Here is a 26,903-nt window from a genome sequence, read left to right as displayed (position 1 = left end):
GAACATTTAGGTCTTATGTACTAATTTTAATAAAATTACATTACTAGGATAAAACCAAGCATGAGAATGCAATTCACTATGGATTGGAAATTCACTACAAGAATATGGCAGTGCAAGGAGCTCAATAGAACCATTCCCCCCAAAAAATAACAGGTGAAAATATTAAAATATATATGGTCAGGTGCCACATTATAATGTTTTTAGTCAATGATGAACTGCATGTATGACCATAGTGCCATAAGATTATAATGTAGCTGAAAAATTCCTATTTCCCAGTGATATCATAGCCCTTGTAATATTATAGAACAATATATTACTCCTAGGTTTGTGGTGATGCTGATATAAACAAATCTGTGCTACCAGTCCTATGAAAATCTATCACCTACAGTTATGTACAATATATAATACTTGATAATGATTATAAACTATGTTACAGGTTTGGGTATCTATTATAATGAAAATATATTTTAATTTTTGTTATTGATAAATAATTGTACAAATTTTTGGTGTACATGTGGTATTTTGTGCATACGCATATAATGTGTAAAGATCAAACCAGGGCAATTGAGCCATCCATTACTGCCAAATATTCATACCTTTTTTATACTGGGAACATTCCATTTTCTCTCCTTCAGCAATTTTGAACCATACAGATTATTGGGAACTAGGGTTGCTCTAATTTACTACCAAACATTAGCTCTTATTCCTTCTATCTAACTGAATTTTTGTACACACTAACTAAATTCTCACCCTCTCCCTTGTATCTTTCCCAGCCTCTGGTAACCATCAATTAACTTTCTACCTCCATAAGATCTAATTTTTCAGCATCCACATTTATATGATTTGGCTGTGTCCCCATACAAATCTCATCTTGAATTGTAACTCCCACAATTCACATGTGTCATGGGAGGAACCCAGTGGGAGGTGATTGAATCATGGGGGCAGGTCTTTCCTGTGGTATTCTCATGATAGTGAATACACCTCAAGAAATCTGATGGTTTGAAAAATGGGAGATTCCTTGCACAAACTCTCTTTGCTGCCTTTCATTTTCCACCATGATTGTGAGGCCTCACATGGAACTGTAAATCCATTCAACTTTTTTTTTTTTTTTTTTTTTTTGTAGTAAATTGCCCAGTCTCAGTTATGTCTTTACCAGCAGCATGAAAATAAACTAATACAGTAAATTGGTACCAGTAGAGTGGGGCACTGCTGAAAAGATACAGAAAACTGTGGAAGTGACTTTGGAACTGGGCAGCAGGCAGAGGTTGGAACAGTTTGGAGGGCTCAAAAGAAGACAGGAAAATGTGGGAAAGTTTATAACTCCCTAGAGATTTGTTGAATGGCTTTCCAAAATGCTGATGATTATATTGACAATGAAATCCATGCTGAGGTTGTCAGTGAAATCCATACTGAGAAAAGACCTGTGGATGGAAATAAGGAACTTTTTTGGGAACTGGAGCAAAGGTGACTCATGTTGTTTTAACAAGGAGCCTGGAAACATTTTGCCCCAGCCCTAGAGATTTGTGGAACTTTGAACTTGAATGAGATTTAGGGCATCTGGTTAAAGAAATTTCTAAGCAGTAAAGTATTCAAGAGGTGATTTGGGTGCTGTTAAAGGCATTCAGTTTCAAAAGGGAAACAGCATAAAAGTTTGAAAAATCTGCAGCCTTGGCCGGGCGTGGTGGCTCACGCCTGTAATCCCAGCACTTTGGGAGGCCGAGGTGGGCGGATCACAAGGTCAGGAGATCGAGACCATGGTGAAACCCCGTCTCTACTAAAAATAGAAAAAATTAGCCGGGCGCAGGGGCGGGCGCCTGTAGTCCCAGCTACTCGGGAGGCTGAGGCAGGAGAATGGTGTGAACCCGGGAGGCGGAGCTTGCAGTGAGCCGAGATTGCACCACTGCACTCCAGCCTGGGCGACAGAGCAAGACTCCGTCTCAAAAAAAAAAAAAAAAAAAAAAGAAAAATCTGCAGCCTAACGATGCAATAGAAAATAAAACCCCATTTTCTGAGGAGAAATCCAAGCCAGCTGCAGAAATCTGCATAAATAATGTTGGGGAAACCAGCCCCACCCCACCCAGTGGGTACCCCAAGTCCAGTGGAGACAAAAGAGTTAGAAAGAGACAGAATAAACATTTAAAAGGTGGGTCTAGGGGACTGGAGCATTGGAGGCTTGCTCACAGCCTAGAGCTCCTGGGCTACGCCGAATTTATTGGTTTACAAGCTCTTTTTTCTTGGGGCAGATGGGAGGGGGAGGAAGGGATGAGGAAAAGGATTAATCAGTGAAGGAGAACTACTGAGTCATTCGATAAGATGTATAGGAGTGGTGGTTTCTGTGTATTTCCTTGAGCAAAGGTGTGTGTCTAAACTACTTAAGATATTTAACTTATCAGGACTGAAACAGGTGGGAGCGGGTTTCAGGAGGAGCCAAGATGTTTGATTGTACTCCACAGCTTCAAGGGAGTGTTATCTCCCTGAGCAACCTGTGGAATGCTGCTGAGTGATTATGCTCTCTGGGCATAAAGACATGAAGACAATAAGGAGATTTTTATCCTCAGAGGCGGCCCATGGCTTCATATGGATGTCTCACACAGGGGAGACCAACTCAACTGGCACCCCAGAAACTCTCTTTCCCACATGACCCCCTTTTTGTCTTTATTATTATTATTATTATTAATAACCTCCATTGCTATCATGGCTCATTCATGGTGTCTGGCTTCTCTCCCAAGTCACCATCTGCATCTGTAGACTAAAAACAAACAGCATAAACAGATACAAACTGAAATAAAATTTGCAATTGTTGATCCACCTATGGTTTTTATCCACTTTGAAGGATTGGTATTAGAAGGCCCATCAGTGGCTCCAGCAAGAATATCAGCTCCAGGCAGAAGGGTGAGATGAGCCTGAGATGCCTCAAAAACTTGTTTTTTCAGTTTAGCAATATCTAGTGTTAAATTATCTTCTTTTCCTTGTAGGTGAAGTCTGATTGTCTCCCAATGGTGTTCAGTAGTATTATAAGAGCTAGGAGTAATACAAAAATCCAAAGTATTCAAATCACATTGCATTTGAATTCTAGGCTCCAAGCTCATAATCTGATCTCCCATCCAAATTACTGTTTGACAGAGGTCATTAATTTGATTTGCCAATTTTTGATCTGTTTGGTTTTGGGAATTCCAAAACTTAGAAGAATTTTTCTGCCAAGTATCCACAAGGCCTGTAGTTTGAATAGAAGAGTGCAAAGCAACAACAGCAGCAGCAGCAGTAGCTGTGACATCTATAAGACCCATGATCACAGCTATTAACATAAATATGAATCTCTGATCTATTAAGTATCCTTTTAGTACTTCAGTGATAATATGTATGGAGGGAGAGGCCTCCCAAGGTCTATTGAGGGAAACAGGTATCCAAACTCCTTCTCAGGTCCTAACCAGTAAAATGCTATTATTTTTATTAAAGGTAGAATTAATGTAGGTAAAAAGACAATAGTTGAGGCATGATATGGTTTGAGAGTCAGGTAGGATATTAATTTTTCTCACTGCCAACATAAAAGGAGGTTTAACACAACTCTGCGATGGGACCCATCCAATTAGAGGTCATGTCTACAACAAATCGAACTTTTGGGTCTCTGTTTTACATTCTCCTTTCCAAATCTGAATCAGGATTTGAGTCATCATTAATTTCCACAATTCTGGGTGTCCTGGACTTATAATGGGATCAATCACTTTTGGGCTTGGAGGAGCCATATCATTTTCCTCCCACTTAATAGGGTAATTTGTTTCAATTCTTCTATGCAATTTTGGTGCATTATCTGGGTAGTCATTGCAAAAGGAGTCTCTCTACAATCTTCTTGCTGTCCAGTATAATTTACTGCAAAGCATCCCCTAGGGGCCCAATTAATGATGATTCCATAGGAATTATTTTCCAGTACAGCAGCGCAGTTTGCAATACAATCTTCCCAGGTTAGCACCTCTAGCTTTCAAGACCATTTAGTGGCCTGCCTAGGACAGAGCTTCTTATTAGGTTTAAATTTATTAATCTGGCAATGTATCATAACATAGCCATGCTCAAGGTACTTAATGGTGTCCAAAGATTGAAACATTCTTCCACTGATTGCATGAATAGAGGCTTCTGATCCATTATGTGCAGGGACATAAACCATCCAACTTTGTTTATCATAATTTAAACATCCTGCATCTGGCCCTAGGCAGATGGGAGGAAAGCGATAACCAATGGAAACATTCATTAACATTCCTTTCTCCTCTGGATGTGTAGGACCTCAGTTATGTGTTGGTCCAGGTCTCCAGACACTATCATTAACAAAAACCTCCACCAGGGTGTCTATCCATGCAACAGGCCTAATCAGTGGTGGGAATAGAGTGTAGGCCCAATAAGAATAATTCTGATCTGCCTCAGCTATGGGGAGACTCACCGCCAGGGAGATTACCACCATCATAGCTACCATTAGATTACTGGTGAGACCTCAGGTTCTCTTTTGCAATGTGAGCTAGTCTCTTCATCTGCCCCCAGATTGGTGGAGTTGCTTGGAAAGTTTTACTGGTTTCCATCTGCTCAACAGAGATGTTCATCTGAGCCATCCGACGAACTCGGGGTGCAGGGACTTTCCAAGGTCTTTTCCTCTTCCTTGGATTCTGGCTCATGGCACAGCTTAAGATGTCTTGTGGGTACCCAGACAGGAAGCTGATTACCTTCTGGTGAGATACAAGCAAACCCTTGACCCCATGTAATGATTTTGCCCTTTTCCCAGGTTTTGCTTCTGATGTCCTTCTACCACACATGTTTTCCTTCATGAGGATTTATTTTTTGTCCTGTCAAATGCCACTCTGCTTCCATTGTAGCCTGATCTCTAGACAAATTCAAAAAATTTAACGTGATGTGAGCCAATTGTAGCTGCATATGGGAAGTAGAGTATTCTCTGGTTCCTCCCTCTGTGTTTTGTTTTTGTAATTGAGATTTTTAAGGTTTGATTAGCCTGTCCAACAATGGCTTGGCCTTGAGAATTATAGGGCATTCCAGTACTGTGCTCAGTGTGCCATTGTTAAAGGAACGCTTGTAAAGATTTACTGCAGTAGCCTGGGTCATTGTCTGTTTTAATCTTTTGTGGGATGCCCATGGCAGCAAAACAGGAAAGTAAATGTCTTTTAATATGAGCAGCTGCCTCACCTGTTTGGCAAGTTGCTAATACAAAATGAGAAAAGGTATCTATAGTAACATGGACATATGAAAGTTTCCCAAATGAAGGTACATGGGTTACATCCATTTGCCACAACATGTTGAGGGTTAATCCCCATGGATTAACACCAGTCCCTTCGTGTGGCAGTTGTAGTACCTGGCACCGAAGGCAATGTTACAAAACGTTCTTTGCCTGTCTTCAAGTAATCTTATATGTTTGTTTAAGTCTGGCTGTGCTAACATGTGTTAGGGAATGAAAATCTTGGGCATTAGAAAGCATGGTGGAAACTAGTAAATCAGCTTGATCGTTAGCTCTTACAAGGGGCCCAGGAAGATTAGTGTGTGCTCAAATATGCATAATATAGAAAGGAAAACAGTGATCAAGCACTGCCTTTTGTAAAGAAGAAAACAACTGATAGAGTTGTTCATCCACAAGACATTTAATGAGTGCAGTTTCTATGTACTGAGTGGGTTGGACAACATAAGCTGAATCAGAGACAATTTACAGGTTCTTTAAAGTCTTCTGACACAACTGTAACTGCCTGTAATTCAACCCTCTGTGCCGATTGAAAGGCAGTCTGAATAATTCTGTTTTTAGGTTCTACATAAGCTGCTTTTCCATTGCTAGAGCCATCTGTAAACACAGTCACTGCTCCTTCCAATGGAGCACTACAGGTAATTTTTGGAAAGACCCATGTTGTTAGCTTTAAAAACTGAAACATTGTGTTTTCTGGATAATGATTGTCAAAAACTTCAATGAAGCCAGCTAAATTTATTTGCCAATTGACCAAATTAACAAAAGCTTGCCAAATCTGATTTTTATTCATTGGAACTATAATCTTATCTGGATCTGAGTGACAAAGTTTAACAACTCTAAGGTGAGCTTGCCCAACCAAGATTGCCATCTGATGCAAGTATACTGTGAGTGTTCTAACAGTATTGTGAGGCAGAAAAGACCATTCAACTAAGTCCTCACTCTGAACTATAACCCCTGTAGGAGAATGGAGAGTAGAGAGCACAATGAACTGTAATGGCAAACTTGAGTGTATTCTATTAACCTGGGCCTGTTGTTTTTATCTTCAATTATTTGTAATTCTTTGGCAGCCTCAGGAGTCAGTTCTCATTTACTATTGAGAGAAGGGTCTCCTATTAACATAGAGAACAGATTAGACAGATTAGGTAGGGATTCCCAAAGTAGGTCAAATCCAATTGATATCCCCTAATAATTTTTGAAAATCATTTAAAGTTTTCAGAGAGTCTTTTCAAATTTGAACGTGTTGGGGTTTAATTGCCCTTTCCTGAACCTTCATTCCCAAATATTGGAAAGGAGTGGCCATTGGAATTTTATCTGTTGCTATGAGCAATCCAGCATTGGTTACCACCTCCTATAAATATGAATAATACTGGATAAGTTTGTCTCAATTTTTTGCTGCATACAATATGTCATCCATATAATGAATGGCATATGAATTGGGAAACTAATCTCTCACAGGTTGAATAGCTTTCCCCACAAAAGTTTGACAAATAGTAGAACTATTCAACATACCCTGCAGGACTTTCCAATGTTATCTGGCTTCTTGTTCCTTGTTCATAGCAAGAATACTAAAAGCAAATTTCTCAAAATCAGACTGCTGGAGGAATGTTAAAAAAGGAATCCTTCAAATCTGTAATTATTAATGGCCAGTCTCTAGGAATCATGGTGGGGGTTGGAAGCCCTGGCTTCAGGGCCCTCTTCGGCTGGATGACTACATTGACCGCTCATAAGTCGGTTAGCATCTGCTAATAATAAGTCGGATAGCCATCTGCCAGATTTTTTGTTTATTACAAACACTGGCAAATTCCATGGATAACATGTGGGCTCAATGTTTACTTTGTTTAATTGTTTTTTGACTAATTCCTGTGAGGCCCCCAATTTTTCTTGAGAAAGTGCCCACTGCTGGACCCAAACAAGATTTTGGGTCTTCCATTTTAAGAGAATAGGACTTGGAGGCTCAACAGTGACCGCCCCCCAAAATAGTAACCTAATCCTTTTCGGTCATTTTTCGCAGTAACCTGTATGGGTTCAGAAATGCTGATCTCCTGTGTTCCTAGGACTTTTCCAGGAACATGGCCCATATTTGACCTTATTTTTTGACTAGCTTGACCGTACCAGGGAGAAGGGATTGAAATTTCTGTGCCCCATTGCTGAAGCAGATCTCTCCCCAATAAGTTAACAGGAATGGGCATAATTAGAGGTTGCATTGTGCCTTCCTGTTCTTCTGGACCAAGACATGGTAAGCTAAAAGTACCTTGGAAAACTTCTGAAGCAGTTCTGACCCCCAAAAGACCCACTGGGGCCTTTTGTTTAGGCCAGATTTTTGGCCATTGATAAAGAGCTATGATCAACACATCTGCTCCTGTGTAGACCAGACCCTCAAATTGTTTTCCTTGAATAGTGACCATACAAATAGGTCTATTGTCAGAGACTTGATTTACCCAATAGGCAGCCTTGCCTGCTGAACTTGTGCTTCCAAATCTCCTGTTCTTTTTTTCTGAGCTTTCTTCTAACTTAACATACAGTAAAAGCAACAGTTAAGCTATTCTGTCACCTGGATTAGCACTCCAGGGAACAGTGGAGGAGATAACAATTTGAATTTCTCCCTTGCAATCAGAGTCCACTACTCCAGTATGTACTTGAATTCCCTTTAAGTTTAAGTTGGACTTTCCCAGTATAAGTCCCACTGTGCTGTTTGGCAATGGGCCGTAAACTCCCATTGGGACCTTCCTAGGATGCTCCCCAAGAAGGAGGGATATGGCTTCGGTACAATATAAATCTACTACCCTACTTTTAGTTGTGGAGGGGGACAATTGCTGCATATTTATACAGGGAGAGAATGGGCCAGAAACACTCCGTTTGGAGTTGGTGATGTCCCATCCTGAATTGGGAATGCCCCACTTTGAATTGGGGCCTGGGTCTGGCCCTTTTGTCTGTTTCCCAGCAAGGGCCATCTGTTGTTATCAAACTTTGAATGACATTGATTATCCCAGTGTTTTCCTTTTTTACATCTAGGACAGGTACCTGGTTCCCTGCTTTTTCCTCCTGAGTTTTGCCTTTTTTGGCTCTTTGTACACTCTCTTTTTCTTTGTCCTATCTGTTCACAATTATAGCAAGATCCATGGAACACTCATATGTTTTTTGTTACCCTTAGTCCAGTCATTGCCTGAGCAAGGAGGCTGGCCTTATATAAGTGCCCCCTAATGCCATCACAGGCTTTAATGTATTCACTTAAATTTTTTTCTCATTTAGATTTGCCTTTCCCTTAATAGGTCTAATTGCTGCCTGACATTCTATATTAGCATTTTCATAAGCAAGCAGCTGAATGATCACTTTCCTGGCATAAGAATCCGAAATAGCCTTTTGAGCCATGTCTTGTAAATGGACGATAAAATCTGGATAAAGCTCCCTTGAACCCCGTTGAACTGAGTTAAAAGAAGGATAAGTAGTACCAGGGTCATGAATATTTCCCAGGCTCTTAGGCATATAGTTCTGAACTGATCAATAGCCTCATCACCCATTACCATCTGTTGATTTACAGTACCCCATGCCTGTCCGATTCCAAGCAATTGATCAGATGTGATATTAATGGGAGGTTGGGCTTGAGCATGTCTGCATGCCTGATTTGTTGCTTCATCTGTCCACTAGGTTTTAAATTGGAGAAATTGAGAGGGGGACAGGGCGGATTGGGCTAATGACTCCCAATCCATAGGTATTAAATGCCAGTTACAAGCCAAAGATTGTAACAAGGAATGAACAACATAAGGAGAATTTGGCCCATATTGTCCAATTGCTGGTTTTAAATCTATTAATATTTTAAAAGGAAATGCCTTCCCAGCATGCTCGAGCATGTTCTCTGGGCTCCTCAACTGGCAAAATAATTACTGGAAACTGCCAAGCATCCAAATCCCCCATTTCTCGTGTCTGGCGAATGGATGCCTGGATTGTCCCTGCATGACAATTTGTATTTGGGCCTGCTCACAGCATTCCTCCACCATAATTAACAGGTGGACAAGCCTGGATCATTCCCTCACCATAATAGGCTGTTGGACAAGCCTGAAGCTTCCCTTCGCCATAGTTAATGGCGGAGCATGCAATAATGGAAGCGGCAAGCTGTGTCTCAGGCTTCCATTCCAAAAATTCATCAGGCTGAGGTGGGAGTGGCCATTCTGGACTTTCCCCTAAAGGTGCAGTAGGTGGCACTGTTTCTGCAATAGGTGGAACTGTTTCTTTCATAAGTTTTTGGAGGTTAGCATCTATAACTTCCCCTTTCTCTACCTTTTTTAAACTAGACTATGAGATTCACTTTGCTGATCATCAGACTCCTGATTATTAAACTTTTCTATGTCATCCTGAAACTCCTCCTCCTTCTCCACAGTGTGGAGAGGCTCCAGTGCTGTTTTAATTGCCAACCACACAGACCAAGCAGACAAGGGAATATTATGGCCCTTTTGTTGTTCTCATTGTAAGTCTGATCCGACCTTGTCCAAATCTTTTACATTCATGGTTTGGTATTTTGGGAACCAAGGAGAATACTTTTGGAACAAAGATGTGAGATTTTGGGTACTCACAATTACACCCATGTGGTGTAATAACTGCCATACCAGACTTAAGTAATTAGCAAACTTACTTTCAACCTGACCCATATTTTCCCGAGGTTACCCTGGAATTCTCCGAACACCCTACTTACCTGTAGAGACTGAAGTGAAAGTACTTGGGTGTCCTTCATCAGTTGTCCTCCACTTTCCACACTCTGGCGTTTCTTCACTGGATTATTTGTAGAGATTATGGGGAGCCCCACATTGGGCACCACATGTTGGGGAAACCAGCCACATACCACCCAGTGGGTACCCTGAGTCCGGCAGAGACAAGGGAGTTAGAAAGAGACAGAATAAGCATTTAAAAGGCGGGTACAGGGGACTGGAGCATTGGAGGCTTGCTCACAGCCCAGAGCTCTCGGGCTCTGCCCAATATATTGGTTTATAAGCTCTTTGTTCTTAGGGAAGATGGGAGGGGGAGAAAGGATGAGAAAAAGGATTAATCAGTGAGGGAGAACTTGTGAGTCATTTGATAAGATGTATAGTAGTGGCGATTTCTGTAAATTTCCTTGAGCAAAGGTGTGTTTCTAAACTACTTAAGATATTTAACTTATCAGGACTGAAACAGGTGGGAGTAGATTTCAGGAGGAGCCAAGATGTTTGATTGTACTCCACGGCTTCAAGGGAGTGTTATCTCCCTGAGCAACCTGTGGAATGCCGCTGAGTGGTTATGCTCTCAGGGCATAAAGACATGAAGGCAATAAGGAGAATTTTCTCCCCAGAGGCTGCCCATGGATTCCCATGGGTGTCTCACACAGGGGAAACCAACTCCACTGGCACCCCAGAAACTCTCTTTCCCACAGTAATGTGAAGCTGAATGCCAATCACCAAGACAATGGGGAAAGTGTCTCCAGGAAATGTCAGAGGTCTTCACAGCAGGCCTAGAAAAAAAAAAAAAAAGTGGTTTTGTGAGCTGGACCCAGGGTCCCTATGCTGTGCACAGCCTAGGGACTTGGTGCCCTGTGTTCCAGCCACTCCAGCCATGGCTGAAAGGGGCCAACATAGGGCTTGGGCCATGGCTTGAAAGCGTGCAGACCTCAAGTCTTGGCAGCTTCCATGTGGTGTTGAGCCTGTGAGTGCACAGAAGTCAAGAATTGAGGTTTGGGAACCTCTGCCTAGATTTCAGAAGATATATGGAAAGGCCTGGATATCTAGGCAGAAACTTGCTGTAGGTGCAGGGTCCTCATGGAGAACCTCTGCTAGGACAGTGCAGAAGGGAAATGTGGGGTGGGAGCCCCAAAACAGAGTCCCTACTGGGGCAGCACCTAGTGAAGCTGTGAGAAGAGAGTTGCTCTTCTTCAGACCCCAGAATGATAGATCCATTGACAACTTGCACTGTGTGCCTGGAAAAGCCACAGACACTCAATACCAGTCTGTGGAAGCAGCCAGGAAGGAGGCTGTACCCTGCAAAGCCACATGGACAGAGCTGCCCAAGACTATGGGAACCTACCTCTTGCATCAGCATGACCTAAATGTGAGACATGGAATCAAAGGAGATCATTTTGGAGCTTTAAGATTTGACTGCCCCACTGGATTTCAGACTGGCATGAGGCATGTAGCCCTTTTGTTTTGGCCAATCTCTCCCATTTGTAATAGCTATATTTACCCAATGCCTGTATCCTCATTTTATCTAGGAAGTAACTAACTTGCTTTTGATTTTACAGACTCATAGGCAGAAGAGGCTTGCTTTGTCTCAGATGAGACTTTGGACCATGGACTTCCGAGTTAATGCTGAAATGAGTTAAGACTTTGGAGGACTGTTGGGAAGGCTTGATTGGTTTTGAAATGTGAAGACATGAAATTTAGGAGGAGACAAAGGTAGAATAATATGGTTTGGCTGTGTCCCTACCCAAATCTCATCTTGAATTGTAATCCCACATTCCCATGTGTCATAGGAGGGACCCGGTGTGAGGTGATTGAATCATGGGGTTGGATCTTTCCTTTGGTGTTCTTGCAATAGTGAATAAATCTCATGAGATCTGATTATTTTAAAAACGGAAATTTCCTTGCATGAGCTCTCTCTTTTTCTGCTGCAGTCTATGCATGATGTGACTTACCTTTCACCTTCCACCATGATTATGAGGCCTCCCAAACCACATGGAAATGTAAGTCTATTAAACATTTTTCTTTTTTGTAAATTGCCCAGTCTGGAGTATGTCTTTATCAGCAACATGAGTCAAACTAACACACATATCAGTGAGTACATGGAATACTTGTCTTTCTCTGCCTGGCTTATTAACTTAACATAATGACCTCCTGTTTCATCCATGTTTCTGGAAATGAGAGGATTTCATTCTTTTTATGGATGAAAAATGTTCCATAGTGTATATGTAACACATTTTAGTTATCCTTTCATCCATTGAACCTATAGGTTGACTCGATATATTTGCTATTGTGAATAGTGCTGTAATAAACATGAGAGTGCAGATATCTTTTTGACATGCTGATTTTATTTTCTTTGGCTATATAGCCAGTAGTAGGATTACTAGATCAAATGGTAGTTCTATTTTAAATTTTTTCAGGAATCCTGCTTGTTGTTTTTCATATTGGCTAATTTGCATTCCCAGCAACAGTGTATGAAAATTCTCCTTTTGCCACATCCTCATTAGCATATGTTATTTTTTCTCTTTAATAAAAATAATTTTGACAGTGATGGGATCATATCTTATTGTGGTTTTGATTTGCATTTTCCTGATGATTAGTGATGTTGAACTTTTAAAAATATACTTCATGGCCATTTGTATGTCTTCTCTGAGAAATTTCTATTGAGATATTTTACCCCTTAACAGTTCAGATGTTTTTGTTTGTTTTTTGCTGTTGAGTTCTTTGAGATCCTCCTGTATTGTGGTTATTAATACCTTTTGGTGTGAATAGTGTGCAAATATTTTCTCCCATTCTAGAGATTATCTTCACTTTGTTGATGGTTCCCTTTGTTTTGCAGCTTTTTAGCTTAGTGTAATCCCATTTGTCTATTTGTAGTTTTATTGCCTGAATTTTGTGTTCTTATCCCAAAAATCTTTATGCAAACCAGTATCCCAAAGCATTTCCCTAATACAGTATTTTAGCAGTTTGAAGTGTCATGTTTTATATTTAATACATTTTTATTTAATTGTTGTATATAATGAGATTTATGGCTCTAGATTAATCCTTCTGCATTTGGTTATCCAGTTTTCTCAGAACCATTTACTGAGAAAACTTTCCTTTCCCAATGGATGTTCTTCACATGTGTTAAAAATGAGTTGGCTGTAAATACACGAATTTATTTCTGTGTTCTCTATTATGTTCCATGGGTCAATGTATCTTTTTAATGGTAGAATCATATTGTTTGGTTACTATGGATTTCTTGTATATTCTGAAATCAGGTAGTAAGATGCCTCCAGATTTCTCCCTCCCCCTCAGGATTGCTTTGGCTATTCAGGGATTTTTATGGTTCCATACACATTTTAGATTTTTTTTCTGTTTTTGAAATAATGTCAATTGTGTTTTTATAGAGATTGCATTGAATCTGTAAATTGTTTTGAGTAGAATCAGGATTTTAATTATATGAATTTTTTCTTTTTTTTTCTTTTTTTTTTTTTTTTTTGAGACAGTTTCACTTTGTTGCCCTGGTTGGAGTGCAGAGACTCTACCTTGGGTCACTGCAACCTCCAGCTCCCAGTTTCAAGCGATTCTTGTGCCTCAGTTTTCCAAGTAGCTGGGATTACAGGTGCATACCACAACACCTGGCCAGTTTTTGTATTATTATAGAGACATGGTTTTGCCATGTTGGCCAAACTGATCTTGAACTCCTGACCTCAAATGATTCACCCACCTCAGCCTCCCAAAGTTCTGAGATTGCAGGTATGGGTCACTATGCATGGCCTTAATTATATTAATTCATCTAAATCATGAGCACGAGCTATCTATCTATTTTTTGGTGACTTTTTCAATTTTTTTCATCACTGTCTTATGATTTTCTTTTCATTTCTTTTCTTAATTGATTTAAGAAAAGAATTAATTTAATTGATTTAAAAGCATTTTTTATTAGTCAATATCTATATAGTTGTATAGTTAGGACTATGATATATACTAATATAATATGTTTGAGCATAAGAGCTCAAAAGTTGTGGGTGGGAGCACAGATCTATTGAAATAAAAAAAATTAACAGTAGTTGGGAACCCAAATTAATATAACGAAGTGTAGAGCGGTAAATCTTGTATTAATAAAGAAGAAAGATCTCAAATATAGACACATTAGAAAAGAGGAAAAAACTAAATCTGAAGCAATTAGAAGAAAGTCACTAATAAATATGAGATGAGAAATTAATGAACTAGATGAATGAAAATAGAAAAAAGAATTAATGAAACAAAATTAATTAAAAAATAGATTTTTCTTTAAAAAGATCAACAAAGTTGGCAATACTTTAGCTAAACTGACCAATAAAAAATAGAAAATACTCAAATTACTAAATGTAAGAATAAAAGAGGGGACATCACTACTTACTGCACAGAAATAATAGCAATTTTATGGATATATTATAATAAAATGTATGCTATTTATTTGATTACATAAACACATTTTTTGAAAAACTCAAAGCATCAAAATAATTAAAGAAGAAATAGAAAATATGAATATACCTATAGCAAATAAAGTGATTCAATTTGTAATTAAAACATTTCCCACAAAGAAAATTCAGGAGTACATGGCTTCACTAGTGAATATCACCAAATGTTAAAGAGAAATTAATAGGAACTTGTCACCTCTCTTCCAAAAAAAAAATAGAAGGGAAGTGTGAGTATCTCAACTCCTTCTATGAGGCCAATTTTATCCCAATACTAAAACCAGATAAAGACAACATAATAAAGCTACTAATATCTCTTTTGAATATAGATATAAAAATTCTCACAAAAGAGTAGTAAACCAAAACCAACAACATATAAAAATGATTATATACAATATCAAGTTTGATCTCTCTCAGGAATGTAACATAGGTTCGACTTATGAAAATCAATATAGTATACCATATCAACAAAATAAAGGGGAAAAACTCGACTTCTCAATGGACACAGAATAAGAATTTGTTATAATTCAATATTGTTTAATGGTAAAAAAAAAAAAAAAAAAAAAAAGAAAAAGAAAAAAAATCACTCAGCACCCTAGGAATAAAAGGAAGCATTCTCAACCTGATAAAAGCATCTGTGAAAGATCCAGAAACACTACCATTAATGGTGAAAAAGATATGATTTCCCCCCAAGAAAATTTTTTAAGGCAAAAATATTTTTCCTTGACATTTCTGTTTGACATTATATTGAAATTTCTTCTCAGAGCAGTTAGGCAAGTAAAGAAAATAAAGGGCATCTGAATTGAAAAGAGAGTAATTGACAGATGATATGTTCTTATATAAAGAAAATCCAGAGAAATTCACTAAAAACCTATTACAACTAATTTAATGAGTTTACCAAGGGTATACAATACAAGATCAATATGCAAGAATGCTACATTATAAACTAGTAATAAACAACCTCAAATGGAATTAAGAAAAAATTTTATATTATTATAAAACTGAAATACTAATAAACATAAGAAAAGAAATACAAACATTCTGGGAGCAAGTTAAAAGAACTAAAACAGAAAGACTATGGATGAGAAGATACTTCTATGAAGAAGGCATACTTCCCAATTTTATCTATTGATTGATCTTTACTAATTTTCTAATTATCATTTATCTAACCCCAGCTGACTTTTTTGGAGAAATGGACAAGCTGATTCTAGAATTCATATCAAAATGTAAAGGATCCATAATCTTGAATAAATGGAACAAAGTTGAATGTTTTATACTTACTGATTTCAGAACTTACTATAAAACTACAGTAATCAAGGCTGCATTGTAGTAGCCAAAGTAGAGACATAAATATCAATAGAATAGAATGAGAATTCAGACCGGGCACGGTGGCTGACACCTGTAATCCCAGCATTTTGGGAGGCTGAGGCGGGCAGAAAACAAGGTCAGGAGTTCAAGACCAGCCCGCTTAACCAACATGGTGAAATCCAGTCTCTACTAAAAATACAAAAATTAGCCAGGTGTGGCGGTGTGTGCCTGTAATCCCACCTACTCAGGAGGCTAAGGCAGGAGAATCACTTGACCCTGGGAGGCAGAGGTTGCAGGCGCCCCTGCACTCCAGCTTGGGTGACAGAGTGAGACTCCATCTCAAAATTAAAAAAAATTAAAAAAAAAAAAAAAGAAGAATGATGAGAGTCCAAAAAGCTTTTCTCACATGCACAATTGGTTTTTGTTAAGGTTCCATAATTCAAAGATGTTCAAATTTCTGAACTATCAAGAAGTACAGATTGAAACTACAACGAGATACTATGTCCAGAATTGGTGGGTTCTTAGTCTCACTGACTTCAAGAATGAAGCTGCAGACCCTCGTGGTGAGTGTTACAGTTCTTAAAGATGGTGTGTCCGAAGTTTGTTCCTTCACATGTGTCCAGAGTTTCTTTCTTCTGGTGGTTCGTGGTCTTGCTAACTTCAGGAGTGAAGCTGCAGACCTTCATGGCGAGTGTTACAGTTCTTAAAGGTGGCACATCTGGTGTTGTTCATTCTTTCCAGTGGGTTCATGATCTTGCTGGCCTCAGGAGTGAAGCTGCAGACCTTTGCAGTGTTACAGCTCATAAAGGCAGTGTGGACTCAAAGAGTGAGCAGCAGCAAGATTTATTGTAAAGAGCAAAAGAACAAAGCTTCCACAGTGTGGAAGCGGACCCCAGCAGGTTGCCACTGCTGGCTCTGGCAGCCTGCTTTTCTTTCTTTATCTGACCCCACCCATATCCTGCTGATTGTTCCATTTTACAGAGAGCTGATTGGTCCGTTTTGACAGAGTGCTGATTGGTGCGTTTATAATCCCTGAGCTAGACACAGAGTGCTCATTGGTGCATTTACAATCCTTGAGCTAGACATAAAAGTTCTCCAAGTCCCCACCCAACTCAGGAGCCCAGCTGGCTTCACCTAGTGGATCCCTGGCCCAGCAGCCTGTGGAGCTGCCTGCCAGTCCAATGTGGCACACCCGCGCTCCTCAGCCATTGGGCAGTTGATGCGACCAGGCACGGGTGGAGCAGGGGGCGGAGCCCATCAGGGAAGCTCAGGTCTTTTGAGAGCCCAGGGTGGGCGGGGTGGCAGGATTCGGACATGGTGGGCTGCAGGTCCCGAGTGCTGCCCTGCAGGGAGATGGCTGAGACCTGGCGAGAATTCGAGCACAGTACAGGTGGGCCGGCACTACTAGGGGAACCAGCATACCCTCCAAGGCTGCTGGCCGAGTGCTAAGCCCCTCACTGCCGCGGGACCAGCGGTGCCCGCCGCTCTGAGTGTGGGACCAGCCGAGCCTGCTCCCACCCAGAACTCTCGCTGGCTGGTGAGCGCCTTTCACAGCCTTGGTTCCGGCCTGCGCCTCTCCCTCCACACCTCCCCTTAAGCAGAGGGAGCTCCAGCCTCGGCCAGCCCAAGGAGGGGCTCCCATAGTGCAGCGGCGGGCTGAAGGGCTCCTCAAGCAGGGCCAGAGTGGACACTGAGGCCAAGGAGGCACCAAGAGCGAGCAAGCGGGCTAGCACGTTGTCACCTCTTAATACCACATCATAACTGCTAGGATGATTGTAGTAAAAAAGACAGAAATACCAGTACCGGTAAGGGTGTGAAGACATTTGACTCCTCATCCATGGCTGATGAAAATGGCAAATGGTGCAGCTAGTCTTCATCTGGCAGTTCCTCAAACGAAAAATTACTATACGACCCAATCATTCCATATACCCAGTCCTAGGTGTATATGTATCTACATATATTTTAATGAAAACATGTCCATACAAAGGTTTGTACATGGATGTTCACAGTAGCAGAATTTATAGTAGCCAAAAGTGGTAACAATTCACTTACTATTATCTGATATTGGATAAGTAAAATATTGTATTTTCAAATAATGGAAAGTTATTCTACCATAAAAAAGCATGAACCGTCAATACATGCTTCAACATAGATAAATCTTGAAAACATGCTTCTACTTGCAAGAAGCCAACAGAAGATCACATACTGAATGATTCATTTCATAAAATGACACAAAATATCTAGAATAGGCAAATTCATAGAGATGGAGTGTAGGAGATCAGTCAGGGTGGTGGGAGAAATTATAGGAAAAACACAAACCTTCTTGGAAGGCTGGGAGGTTTTGGAAAACGTCTGAAAGGTAATTTGGCTGAAGGCAGTCAAATTCTCTTATATGGAGCCTGAGAACAAAAGGTAGATAACAAATGTAAAGGGATTGATCTAGATCAGTTAGTTTACTTAGGCCTCAGAACCTGGCCTTTAATCATCTGCACAAAGGACAGCTCTCTCTGGGGGTGGGGGCGTGACTATGTTAATTACTCACAAGTGTGTTGACTCAAAGCCTTTGTCAATAAATGCCTGCAGTACGGGCTTGTCTGGGCTACAGCTGCTGGGACACTTTATGGCACCTTCCTCGGTGTCTGTGGTGGCCCGGTCCCCTAGCTGTGCAGCCAGGCAAAAAACCTGTGTCTGCATACAATTTTTCATCTGTCACTCAGCCAGGGTCCGCGCGTCAGACCCAGCAGTGGAGAGTAAGTTACTGATTGCCTAGAGTTTGGGAAGTTGGGAGGAAAATAGAGAGTACTGCAAATGGATAGGGGATTTGTTTTGGGGTGATTAAAATGTTCTAAAATCAGTTTTGGTGATGTTTGAACAAGCTGTGAATATATTAAAATGATAGATTTATATACTCTAAATTGATAAATTGTATGGTATTTAAAATATATCTTAACATATAGTTAATAAAAAATGCAACTAGAGAGAAAAAGTAACAGTGAGATTTTCTTAGGAGATGTATGTTTAATTTTTAAAGGTGGTACTGAAGACTAAATCCTAGAAGATTTTTTCCCCCTGACTGGAGACACTCAGATTATCTTTTCCCTAGAGGGATGTATTCAAATACTAAAAAAGTAGAGTAAGATATTTCAATATTCTCTCTAAGTAAATCCTCTTGTAAGGCAAGGAAAGCCTCCTCTTCTCCTTTAATTATAGAGAAAATTCATGTTTTCTCTCTCTCATTTTCTCACTCTCAATCAAGGAGTGGATATAGGACATTTTTCTATCTGACTCTCATTGTGTAACTCTGGGAGGCAGCTAAGCATTGAGAAATCATCACTGCAAAGTGAATCTGGCTGTCAATTGTACAAAACAACCAATGGTGACTGTGATGGTTACTACTGAGTGTAGACTAGATTGGATTGAAGGATGCAAAGTATTGTTCCTGGGTGTGTCGGTGAGGGTGTTGCCAAAGGAGATTAATATTTGAGTCAGTGGACTGGACGAGGTAGACCCAGCCCCCTTCTGCGTGAGTATACTCTAATCAGCTGCCAGAGAGGCTGGAATAAAGCAGGTAGAAAACAGTAGAAAGACTTGCTGGGTGTGGAGACTCACACCTGTAATCCCAGCACTTTGGGAGGCCAAGGCGGATGGATCACCTGAGGTCAGGAGTTTGAGACCAGCCTGGCCAACATGGAGAAACCCTGTCTCTACTAAAAATACCAAATTAGCCAGGTGTGGTGGCACATTCCTGTAATCCCAGCTACTCGGGAGGTTGAGGCAGGAGAATCACTTGAACTCGGAAGGCAGAGGTTGTGGTGAGTCGAGATTGTGCCATTACACTCTAGGCTGGGCAACAAGAGCGAAACTCCATCTGAAAATAAAAAAAAAAAAGAAAAGAAAGTGGAAAGACTTGACTTGCTGAGTCTTCCTGTCTTTATCACTGTATTGTGCTGGATGCTCCCTGCCCTCCAACATTGAACTCCAAGTTCTTCAGATTTTGGACTCTGGGACTTAAACAGTGATTTGCCAGGGGGTCTCAGGCCTTTGGCCACAGAACAAAGACTGCATTGTTGGCTTTCCTACTTTTGAGATTTTGGGACTCAGACTGGCTTCCTTGCTTCTCAGCTTGCAGAAGGTCTATTGTGGGACTTCACCTTGTGATTATGTGAGTCAATGCTCCTTAATAGGCCAGTTGTGGTGGCTCACACCTGTAATCCTAGCACTTTGGGAGGCCGAGGCAGATGGATCACGAGGTCAAGATTTCAAGACCAGTATTGCCAATATGGTAAAACCTTGTCTCTACTAAAAATACAAATATTAGCTGGGCATGATGGGGGGTGCCTGTAGTCCCAGCTACCTGGAGGCCTGAGGCAGGAGAATCACTTGAACCAGGGAGGCGGAGGTTGCAGTGAGCTATCACGCCATTGCACTCCAGCCTGGGTGACAGAGTGAGGCTCTGTCTCAAAATAAATAAACAAACAAACAAACTCCTTAGTAAACTCTCGTTCATATATGCATCTATTCTATTATTACTATCCTTCTAGAGAAACCAGACTAATACAGTAAGTATAGAAAAAAAACTGTCACTGATTCAAAGACCTTGTGTGTGCGTTTAGAACAATATTACTAAAGATAAACATTAGAAATGTAGTAAATCGTTATAAAAGTTGGAAGAAGAGCAGAAATCCTAGCAAGTGGATAAACAAACCAGAGATATCATTGTACTTAATTAGATTGTAGAAAATTAAGGAAGCACCAGTCTGTGAAGGAATTTGTAAGTCATTTTGAAGACTTTTTACTTTTCTCACCAAAATAATGAGAATGTGATAAAAAGATTTTAAAAAGGCAAATACTTAGTAAACTTTGCTTTCCAAAAAAAAAAAAGTTATTACTTAACTACCATATGAAGAGGACCAAGGGTAGAGATACAGGAAGAATAATTAGAAGACTTATGGTGGTAGACAAGAAGGAAGAGAAAAAAGAAGAGGAGAATTCAAATTAATAAGAACTAAAAAGTCAAGAAGATAGCATTGCCACAACTTGATAATGTATGAGATATGAGGGTTAAATATAAGAATGCTCTTCAGGTTGACTTCTATTTCTCTACTTTGTGCAACTGGATTGTGAGTTGTATCAGTCATTAAGTAAGAAATAGCAGAAACAGATAAATTTTCAAGTAAAAATATTGTAAGTTCATGTGGAATTTGAGGATCGCTTAGACTGGTCTGATGCTAGAAGAGAGGTCTCAGTTGCTAATTAACATTTGGGAGTCATCTTTATTGTTCTATGTCAGATAGCCATTGGGAGGTTTTTATGTGATAAGTTGAAGAAAAGACCTAAAATGAAATAGTTATTTATGTCAGAAATCTAAAAGAATCAACTGACAAATTATTAAAACTAAAGAAGAGTTCAGCAAGTTTCTGCATGAAAGAAAATTTTATAGTATTTTCCTAAACCAACAATAACAAAATAAAAATAAAATTAAATGTGACTCTATTAAGAATAGCAACAAAAAACAGAAAGTGTATAGTAGTGCATTAACAACGAAGCTATAAGGTTTCTGCCTTAGTCTATTTGGGCTGCCGTAAGAAACTATGATAAATTTAGTATTCTTATAAACAAAAGAAATTTATTTCTCACGGTTCTGGAGGCTGGGAAGTCCAGGTCAAACGGCTGGCAAATTCAGTTGTCTGATGCGGACCAGCTTTCTAATTCATAGAGGGCATGTTTTATTATTGTTGTTATATCCTCGCGTGGTAGAAGAGAAAGGCGTATCTTGCTAGATTCTTTTATAAAGACACTAATCTCATTCATAAGGGCTCCACCCCCAAGACCTAAACATCTCCCAAAGACCCCACCCTAATATCATCACATTGGGGATTAGAATTTCAACACGTGAATTTTAAGAGGACACAAACATTCATGTCAAGGCAATCCTTTGAAGAAAACTTTAAACCTTTAGTCAAGAGCATTGAAAACAATCTAAAAATTATAATATCTTCATGTTTCTTCATGCATGACTATTGTAACAATTTCAATTCTTCACAATTTCATTTAGAAAAATTCTGCATATATATATATGGGAAGGAAATATACAGTAGAGTCTTGTAATTCAGTTGGAATGGGGCAGATTATTTAATAAATGGCATTGTAAAAACTGATTTACTATATGGAGATAAGTGAAGCTGGATTTCTGCATAAAACCACCTACAAGAATGTAACTCAACAGGATTAGGACTATTAAAGGCATAGTGACTTAAGATTGGATAAGGGCTTCTTAAATAAAATTTTAAAACCATGAAGCATGTGACAAAAAATGGGAAAGCTTTGTTATATAAAAGTTAAGCCAGGCACGGTAGCTCAAGCCTGTAATCCCAGCACTTTGGGAGGCCGAGACGGGCAGATCACGAGGTCAGGAGATCAAGACCATCTGGCCAACACAGTGAAACTCCGTCTCTACTAAAAAATACAAAAAACTAGCCAGGCGAGGTGGCGGGCACCTATAGTCCCAGCTACTTGGGAGGCTGAGGCAGGTGAATGGCATAAACCCGGGAGGCAGATCTTGCAGTGAGCTGAGATCCAGCCACCGCACTCCAGCTTGGGTGACAGAGTGAGACTCCATCTCAAAAAAAAAAAAAAAAAAAAAAAAGTTAAAGACTTCTGTTGAACAGTTAAAACTAAAACTCTGGACAAACTTAACATACTCATGACAAAATGGGAGAAGGTATTTGCAAAACCTAAAACTAATATGGAGTTACTGTCAAAGAGAGCGCACACACACACACACACAAAATACTACAACTTTCATAGAAAAACTACAACCCTAACCAAAAAAGTAGGCAAAAAAAGAAGTTGGGATAATAACAGATCTAGATTTATAAAAGGCTAATTAATATAGAGAGAGATTATGATACCTACAAGTAATCAATTAAATACCCATTAAAAAACAATGTGATATCAGTTTACTACCACTCTATTGGCAAATATTAGAAAACTAAATAACACCAAAATTTGAATTAGAATGTTGTGGAAAATTTGGACACAAGAGTAGAAAATAATGCAGCCATTCTGAAGATCAATTTTGGGCTACTTATTTCAGTTTATTGTAGGGATACCCTATGACTCGACCACATATTCTTAGTGCCTAACACACACACACACACACACAATGTTTACATAGGTATGTGGGTGGACTTATGTGAAAATGCCCAGGTGACGTTATTTGAGGTTGCCAGGAATTAGTGGAATCTGGAGTTATTCACTGGGCTAATGAATAGGTAAAATGTGGAGTACCCTGAGATTCATAGTGTCACAATACCAGGAGAATACACTGGAGACTTAGAAGAGGATAGAGAACTATGATGCAGTTAGAATCCCAGGTCTAGACATGAGCACATAGTTATTAAAAATGTAGAAAATATATTTTAATTAAATAAAAAATGAGACCTAGAATTCACTATCAGTTGAAATAGAAAGCAGGCACATAAATCAACAATGTACATTTTGCAACAATATACAAACAAAAGATGCACATTAAACACATTAATGGATGTATATAAAGGAGGGAGGGAACAGGAGTGTGGAATTAATATAAAGAAAATCAATAAATTGATAAATTAAGAAAGGGCTCTTCAAGAACCAATATCTATAATGCACCATGAAACAGTATGATTTAATCCAACTCTCTACTTGTGGAAGGAACAGAGGGAGGGATATGTAAACACGTACCCTGGAGACATTTCATATAAAAATGTATGAATTACTTGTTCTAATCCTTTAGAATTTTAATGCGAAGTACATAATTTTGAATTAGGTGTGTGTGTGTATAAATGTGTAGCACGTTTTATTTTACATAGCATAATTTTTATGTATTTTCTTACCTGCAGTTTTGAAAATGTTGTGACATGTTCTCCCATTGGTGAACAATATGAGGCTCAGAAAGATTGAATGATTTACCTAATAAGGTCCCTCATCTAGGAGTGGTAGGAGCTGAGAATAAATCTAGGCCTTCTTTCTAGGTCTTTGAATTATTCCTTGATAGGAATAAGCAGTGGGGCTTCGATGTGTTATAGTTTCCATTTAACTTCAGGAAAGTATCTCTTGTGCTTTACTGGAAGGAAGAAAAATTGGAAGAGTAGGGAGGAAATTCTGTCAAGGTATTGAGATCAAAGCAAAAACTTTTTAAAATAAATGTTAATTTATTTGATGTCCACAGAATTTCAGAATCCTCAAAGCTGCCTTAGTCTGCCTATTGCTAGGGCCAGTTCTTCTTTAAGTTACCTGCTTTCAGATATAAAACCTAGCCTATTTAATCAGGTTTTTTCATCTGTAAAACAAGGGATGTATAAGGAGGCAGGCCACTCATCTGGAAATGCAGGATTTACTATAATATACAACAAATAGTGACAGAAAATAAGAGTATTTGGGAATAGCTTCTGCTGTGCAGTACAAACACAGTGATCTCCTGGTTTATTTTAGTTCCAATTATTCTTATTTGACGTGGCCTCAAATGCAATGGGAGCCTAGGAAAGAAGTGAAGCTGGCCTCCATGACAATGAACATCCATTATCTCACCAATACATGCCCAAGTATTTTCAACTCTAAACGTTATAGGAAACCAGAAGACAGTTGTTTTGCTTATATTCATTTATTCATAACTTTATTCACTCCATAAATATTTAGTAAATCCCTGCTTCATGCTGGATACTAACTGTGCTAATTGTTGTGGATGCATTGGGGAATACAATTACATAGTTAGTTTCATTATGGAAACTACAACCTATCATGAAAGACAAACAATAGTAAAATGGTATAAGATTTTTTTGATAGATGCACAAAGCACTGGAGTACCAGTAGGAGAAACTAAATTGATGAATATTTCATACAATATTTTCCCCTTTTATGATGGAGAATTTTAAACATATATAAAAAGTAGAAAGAGTACAACATCTCATCCAAACCTTCATTCACTTCTGTGTTATTTTGAAGAAAATTACATATTAGACATTATGTAATTTTAAACATAATCATTTTACTATATATTTGTAATACATAGGGCCATAAAATAAACCCACAACTATTTGTGTAAATCTGGAAAGATTTAATAATAATGCTATGAATGTTCACACAATCTTAGATAGCTAGTGACACTGACCAATAGCCAGACTATAGATTTTTGACTTGACTGGCATCTAATAAACTTGGAAAATTATTCTATATTTTCAAATATCTATAGCTACATCAAAAAGCAATTCATATTTTTATTGGTGGTTTATTATTTTGTTTACAAACTCATTGGTTAAGCATAATGTTATCTTGTTGGAAATTATTAGGCTTAAATTTACTATTGATAATAGTAATATCACTTCTGGAGGAGAAAATTTTCAGCTGAAAGTGTGAAATATGTGTACACAAAACATTATTTAATAAGGAGAGCATACAGTGAAATATTAATATGATCTATGTTTTTTTCTAGGATTAGACATTATTGCTAGCTTCTATAATCTTTCATGTCTTTACCTATTAAAGTGTACCATTTTTTAAAAATAATAACTCATACATAACATTTTTTCTTTTTTGAGATGCAGTTTCCCTCTTGTTGCCCAGGCTGGAGTGCAATGGCATGATCTCGGTGCACTCTAACCTCCGCCTCCCGGGTTCAAGCGATTCTTCTGCCTCAGCCTCCCGAGTAGCTGGGATTATAGGCACCAGCCATGATGCCCAGCCAATATTTGTACTTTCAGTAGAGACAGGCTTTTGCCATGTTGGCCAGGCTGGTCTCAAACTCCTGACCTCAGATGATCCACCCGCCTCAGCTTCCCAAAGTGCTGGGATTATAGGCATGAGCCACCATGCCTTGGCCAGTCATACCTAACTTTTATACAGAACTTGCCACTTGGTCTTCATCCACGTGATGTATGGGTGGTAGTAGTGGTGCTAACCATAGTGGAGAATGCAATGCTCAGCTTTATCGAAAATGCTTTCAAATCTCATAGATAATGTCAGTCTATCACGGGATGCTGAAAATACACCACAAGACAAAATCTCTAAAACTAAATTTGGAGTAAAGTTGTTTTTCCCATCACTACTGATAATACTCCTGCTGTCTATCATGGCATTTCCGGTAAGAGCAGAAAATGTAAAGGACTGTGAAATATTTCACTGATAAATGTGTTTATTATGTAACTGTTGGTCAAATGAATCCCTTGAAACATTCTGGAACCATCATTAACCTTATATGGCAAGTGTGATAATATTTGGAAAATCCCTTATAAATCTATGAATTAAATTTGCATCTGTATTCTAGACTTAGTGTAAGATTCAAAACCTCTGCCTAATGGAATAGAAGTCCCAAAATTGAGAACAATAAAAATAACAGTAGAAATTTTAAAAAAGGAATAAAACAAAACAATTCACATTGTTCTCATCCTAACAAATCCAGCCTCTCAACCTACTTGGATTTTTGTTTTATGGCAATAATAATTTTATTTAGAGCACGTTATATTCTGCCTTTTGTTACTTATGTTGTAAACTGGAAGACAGTAATGTACTCTATAAATATGTGCAAACATAACCACATTTTTGTTAACTTTTGGTTACCAGAAATGCTTATCTTTGGTAAATATGTTAGTTAACAATAAAAACAATAATTATGTTTCTTTAATGTACTTCATTGTTCCTTTCTAATATCATGCTTAGTGTGTTCTATCATGAATTTGCACTAATTGGTCTAATCTTACTGTTGCTCATTCTGTTTGTCCTTAACTTTAACACCCCAAAATGTCCCTTTTATATCAAACCTTTTCCTGATGATTCCAGCTCACATGGATAACATTTATTCTCTAATCTTTGATTATCACATAATTCTTCAATTGTTTATAACTTTACATGTTGGTAAGATACGCCTTTTCACCCAAATTGCAGCTCTAAACCAAAAAGTTTATAGATTAGAGTTTTTTGTTGTGCCCTATTATAGCTTTGGTACCAAAAATGTCATTCTAGAAGCAGCTACATGGGCATCATCTCGTAATTTGTTATACGTGAGCTATCTCAGAATTCTCCAAGAACCAGTGAATCAGAATCTGCAATATAACAGTGATTCAAATGAACATTATCATTTCAAGCAATGTCCTAACATGTATCAGACTTCTGTAAATGCTGACTAAATGGTTACTAGTTTATCAGCTGTTACAGTAAATTCTTACAACTACCATAACAAATTATCATAAACTTGGT

Source organism: Macaca nemestrina, chromosome 13 (assembly GCF_043159975.1).
Source record: "Macaca nemestrina isolate mMacNem1 chromosome 13, mMacNem.hap1, whole genome shotgun sequence".
In the NCBI taxonomy this organism is placed as follows: domain Eukaryota; kingdom Metazoa; phylum Chordata; class Mammalia; order Primates; family Cercopithecidae; genus Macaca; species Macaca nemestrina.
This window is presented reverse-complemented; position numbering follows the sequence as displayed.